We start from the raw sequence: 6,160 nt of genomic DNA, 5'->3' as shown, positions 1-6,160 counted from the left end.
GATGGCACCAGATCAACTAGTCATGATGTTTGCCTAATGGCTGCTTTTGTACTGCTCAGTATGTTAATCTATTTATGGGAAAGTGTGAACCTGTGCCACAATCACTGGTGAATCATTACTTAGTTAATACATTATTTAGCCACATCACACTAGCACTTCAGCCACATGTTGCATTCCAGAGAAACATAAACACTACAGTTATGGGCATTTGTTTTTGCACACAATTGTCCACTCTTTCAAATAATAATAGTTATTATACTGAAATCCATTCATCATAGCAAGCAATAGGAGGGTACAACACCAAAGTAAATCTAATGCGAAATGAAAGAACAAAGCCTAGCTTCCACAATGGTGAGAGTGATAATAATATGCTCTGGGCTTCTGAAAAATAAGATGACCAAAACTCTGCCACATTTAGCAGTTCTCTCAATTAATGTGAATGGTTTGAACTCTCCTTTAAGAGGTATAGGCTTGCCCAATGATACAAAAACTCAGGTCATGGGAGGGAGGGGAAAGATGGCTGACAGGTACCAACCTCCAGCAGAAGCTCCCATCCAGAGGGAAGGACAAAGTCCAGAAAATACTCAGCACAGTTGAAAACTAGGAGCCCAGCCAAGAGAGAAGAGTGATATCTGCAGGACACCTCTGCTGAGGCAAGCTGCAACTCCTAGAAAGCAATCTACAGGTACATAATACATCCCAAGGAAAAGTATCCATCCCCTCCCCCAAGAAACTTGGAGTTTTCTCTTTGTTTTCTCTTCATCTGCTCCTGTAAGTCTCCTACAGGCAAGAGGTGAACTGAGGACCTATTATCTCACCCCACGTGTGAGAGATACAGGAAGTGGGGTCTACTCCCCTAGAGGGACCCTGGTGAGATTCTAAAGACCCTCTCACCAGGCAGAAAAATCAAACTCACTTTTCACTGCCATTTTAAATTTCCAATCCACCCTTCCCCCCTTGCCTGCAAAGACAGTGAGAGGAGACCCAAGAGCAGTCTCCCCCCACCCCTGTGGGACCAAGCACCTTGTCCCAGCTTTGCAGCTGGAGAATTGCTTGAGCTCCGTGTTTCCCACACCGTGGCTGTTGGTGCTCCACTCTGGCAGGCCTACCCCCATGACTTTTCTAGCTGCCACATTCCCTGCGCCCCTGCTGCTGGCACTCTGCACTGTGGCAGGCCACCCCCCCAGGACTGATCCAGCAGACATATTCCCCATTCCGTGGCTCCAGGCACTCTGCATTGCAGTGGGCACCCTCGTGGGCTATTCCAAGGACTGATCAAGCCAAGCCCAGCACCCCAGGCCCTGCTGCCTGAGAACTGCCAGAGGTCAGTTGAGAGGGAACCACAATGGAGCAGCAGTACTCTGAGGTGAAGATCAGCAGCAGCTAGAACAATACGGCTCACATCCCTGAGGCTTTTCTGCACAGACACACTCTATTGCTCTGGGCAACCAGAGGAAACCAGCCTCTTCTCCGGTGACAGCCACTGGCAGAAAGGTATTGGGACGGTCTTCAAACATGCAAATTCAGCATGGGGCAGAATCAGTGGAAAAACTCTGGTAACCTGAATAACCAGAGTAGATCAACTCCCCTAAGGAAAGATGGGACATATGCAACTGAAGATCCCATCCAAAAACAGATGGCAGAGATGTCAGAAATTGAGTTCAGAATCTGGATAGCAAATAAGATTAACAGAATAGAGGAAAGAAGAGAATTAGAATTTCAAATTATTCAAAAGATGTCTCAAGAATTCAATGATTTCAAAGATAAAATGACCAAAGATTATGACATACTGAGGCAAGAGGTTGCAGCCCTCAAAGATCTGAAAAATACGGTAGAATGCCTTGGTAACAGAATGGAGCAGGAAGAAGAAAGGATCTATGACACTGAAGACAAAACTTTTGAACAAGCCCAAACACTCAGAGATGAAGAGAAATGGAGAGCAATATTGGATCATTTTCTCAGAAAGCTCTGGGATAATCCGAAGAAAACTAATATTCAGCTTATAGGAATCACTGAAGGTGACAAAGGTGCTTCACAAAACACAGAGGCCCTTCTTCATGAAATTATGAAAAAGAACTTTGAAGACATGCCAAGAGATTCTGAAATTCAGATAGCAGACAGTTTCAGAACCCCAGCATGACTCAGCATGAACAAGACATCTCCCAGGCACATCATAATTAAACTCACTAAAGTTAATAGGAAAGAGAAAATTCTGAAAGCAGCTAGATGTAAGAAAACCATAACCTACAAGGGGAAGAATATTAGAATGATTGCAGATCTCTCTGCTGAAATCTTTCAGGCTAGAAGAACATGGTCATCAACTTTTAATCTCCTAAAACAAAATAACTTTCAACCCAGGATCCTGTATCCAGTGATGGAGAAATTAAATACTTTCATGGCACTCACATGTTGAGTAAATTTACCATAACTAAACCAGCCCTCCAGGACATTCTCAGACCTATCTTCCATAATGACCAGTGCAATCCTCCACCATATAAGTAAACTCAAACAGAAAATTTTGATGAAACTCCAACTTCCACAGTGGCGAAAGGATTAAAGCTGTCCACTGGACTTTAAAAAACTCTATACCCAAAATTATACCAGGCGTATCAATACTTTCAATCAATGTGAGTGGCTTGAATTGTCCTCTAAATTTGCTCAGGCTGGCTGACTGGATACAAAAACTCAGGCCAGATATCTGCTGCATACAAGAATCTCATCTTACCTTAAAAGACAAATATAGACTGAGGGGGAAAGGATGGTCATCTATATTCCAGGCAAATGGAAAGCAGAAAAAATCAAAAGGTGTTGCAATTTTATTTGCAGATACAATAGGCTTTAAACCAACAAAAGTAAGCAAGGATAAGGATGGTCACTTTATATCTGTTGAGGGTAATACTCAATACAATGAGATCTCAATTATTAATATTTATGCACCCAACCAGAATGCACCTCAATTTATAAAAGATACTCTAATAGGCATGAGCAACTTGATTTCTCCCAGCTCTATCATAGTCAGAGATTTTAATACTCCTTTGGTAGTGTTGGATGGATCCTCCAACAAGAAGCTTAGCATCACAATTTTAGATTTAAACTTAACCATTCAGCATTTGGATTTCACAGACATCTACACAACATTTCATTCTAACAAAACTGAATACACATTTTTCTTGTCAGCCCATGGAACATATTTCAAAATCAACCACATCTTACATCACAAGCCTAACCTCAGAAAATTTAAAAGAATAGAAATTATTCCTTGCACCTTCTCAGACTATCATGGAATAAAAGTTGAACTGAGCAACAACAGGAATCTGCATACTCATACAAAAACATGGAAGCTAAATAACCTTATGCTGAACGATAGGTGGGTCAGAGACGAGATCAAGATGGAAATTACCAAATTTTTGGAACAAAATGATAATGAAGATACGAGTTATCAGAACCTCTGGGATACTGCAAAGGCAGTACTAAGAGGGAAATTTATAGCATTGCAAGTTTTTCTCAGAGAACAGAAAGAGAGGAAGTTAACAACTTAATGAGACATCTCAAACAACTGGAAAAGGAAGAACACTCCAATCCAAAACCCAGCAGAAGAAAAGAAATAACAAAAATTAGAGCAGAATTAAATGAGATTGAAGAAAAAGGATTATGCAACAGATCAATAAATCAAAAAGTTGGTTTTATGAAAAGGTCAATAAAATAGACAAACTTTTGGACAATCTAAGCAAGAAAACAAGAGTAAAATCTCTAATTTCATCAATCAGACATTGTAAAGATGAAATAACAACAGACCCCTCAGAAATTCAAAAAATCCTTAGTGAATATTACAAGAAATTTATTCTCAGAAATACGAAAATCTGAAGGAAATTGACCAAAACTTGGAAGCACGCCACCTTCCAAGACTTAGCCAGAATCAAGTGGAAATATTGAACAGGCCTATATCAAGTTCTGAAATAGCATAAATTATGCAAAATCTCCCTAAAAAGAAAAGCCTGGAACCAGATGGCTTCACATCAGAATTCTAACAAACCTTTAAAGAGGAACTAGTACCCATACTACTTAACATTTTCGAAAATATAGAAAAAGTATGGATAATACCCAGCACATTCTATGAAGCTAACATCACCTTGATCCCCAAACCAGGAAAAGACCCAACAAGGAATGAAAATTACAGACCAATATCACTAATTAATACTGATGCAAAATTATTCAACATGATACTAACAAACAGAAACCAGCAACACATCAAACAAATTATACACCACGACCAAGTGGGTTTTATCCCAGGATCTCAAGGATGATTCAACATACATAAATCTATAAATATAATTAATCACATAAACAAATTAAAAAACAAAGACCATATGATTCTCTTAATTGATGCAGAAAAAGGATTTGATAATATCCAGCATCGCTTCATGATCAGAACACTTAAGAAAATTGGCATAGAAGGAACATTTCTCAAATTGATAGAGGCCATCTACAGCAAACCCACAGCCAATATCGTACTGAATGGAGTTAAATTGAAATCATTTCCACTCAGATCAGGAACAACACAAGGTTGCCCATTTTCTCTATTGCTCTTTAATATTGTAATAGAAGTTTTAGCCATCGCAATTAGGGAATAAAAGGCAATCAGAGGTACCCATATAGGATCAGAAGAGATCAAACTTTCATTCTTTGCAGATGATATGATTGTATACCTGGAAAACACCAGGGATTCTACTTCAAAACTCTTAGAAGTGATCAAGGAATGCAGCAGTGTCACAGGTTACAAAATCAACACTCATAAATTGGTAGCCTTTATATATACCAACAACAGTCAAGCTGAAAAAAATAGACAAGAACTCTATTCCATTGACAGTAGTGCCAAAGAAGATGAAATATTTGGGAGTTTACCAAACAAAGGATCTGAAAGATCTCTATAAAGAGAGCTATGAAACTCTAAGAAAAGAAATAGCTGTAAATGTTAAGAAATGGAAAAACATACCATGCTCATGGCTAGGAATAATTAACATTGTTAAAATGTCTATACTACCCAAAGCATTATATAATTTTAATGCAATCCCTATTAAAGTTCCATTGTCATACTTTAAAGATCTTGAAAAACTAATACTTCGTTTTATATGGAATCAGAAAAAAACCTCAAATAGCCAAGACATTACTCAGAAATAAAATCAAAGCAGGAGGAAGCATGCTACCAGACATGAGACTATACTATAAATTCATAGTGATCAAAACAGCATGGCATTGGCACAAAAACAGAGAGGTAGATGTATGGAACAGAATAGAGAACCAAGAGATGAACCCAGTTATTTACCGTTATATGATCTTTGACAAGCTAATTAAAAACATCGAGTGGGGAAAGATTCACTATTTAACAAATGGTGTTGGTGAACTGGTTGGCGACCTGTAGCAGCCTGAAACTGGACCCACACCTTTCACCATTAACTAAGATAGACTCTCACTGGATTAAAGATTTAAACTTAAGACATGAAACTATAAAAATATTATAAAAAGTGTAGGGAAAACACTTGAACAAATAGGCCTGGGGGAAATTTTTATGAGGAGGACCCCCTAGGCAATTGAAGAAACATCAAAAGTACACTACTGGGACCTCATCAAATTAAAAAGCTTCTGCACAGCCAAGAACACAGTAAGTAAAGCAAGCAAGCAGCCCTTAGAATGGGAGAAGATATTTACTGATTATGTCTCTAACAAAGGTTTAATAACCAGAAACACAATAAACTCAAATGTATTAGCAAGAGGAGGACAAGTGATCCCATCTCAGGGTGGGCAAGAGACTTGAAGAGAAACTTTTCTAAAGAAGACAGGAGCATGGCCCAGAGATATATGAAAAAATGCTTACCATCCTTAATCATCATAGAAATGCAAATCAAAACTACTTTGATATATCATCTAACACCAGTAAGATTAGCCCATATCACAAAATCCCAAAATTACAGATGCTGGTGTGGTTGTGGAGAAAAGGGAACACTTCTACACTGCTGTTTGGATTGCAAACTAATGCATTCCTTTTGGAAAGACATCTGGAGAATACTTAGAGAACTAAAAATTGACCTGCCATTTGATCCTATAATTCCTCTACTAGGTATATATCCAGAAGACCAAAATTCACACTATAATAAAGATATTT

The sequence above is a fragment of the Otolemur garnettii genome, unplaced genomic scaffold (assembly GCF_000181295.1).
Source record: "Otolemur garnettii isolate 467f Iridium unplaced genomic scaffold, OtoGar3 scaffold00308, whole genome shotgun sequence".
Lineage (NCBI taxonomy): Eukaryota > Metazoa > Chordata > Mammalia > Primates > Galagidae > Otolemur > Otolemur garnettii.
Note: the sequence above shows the minus strand (reverse complement) of the source record.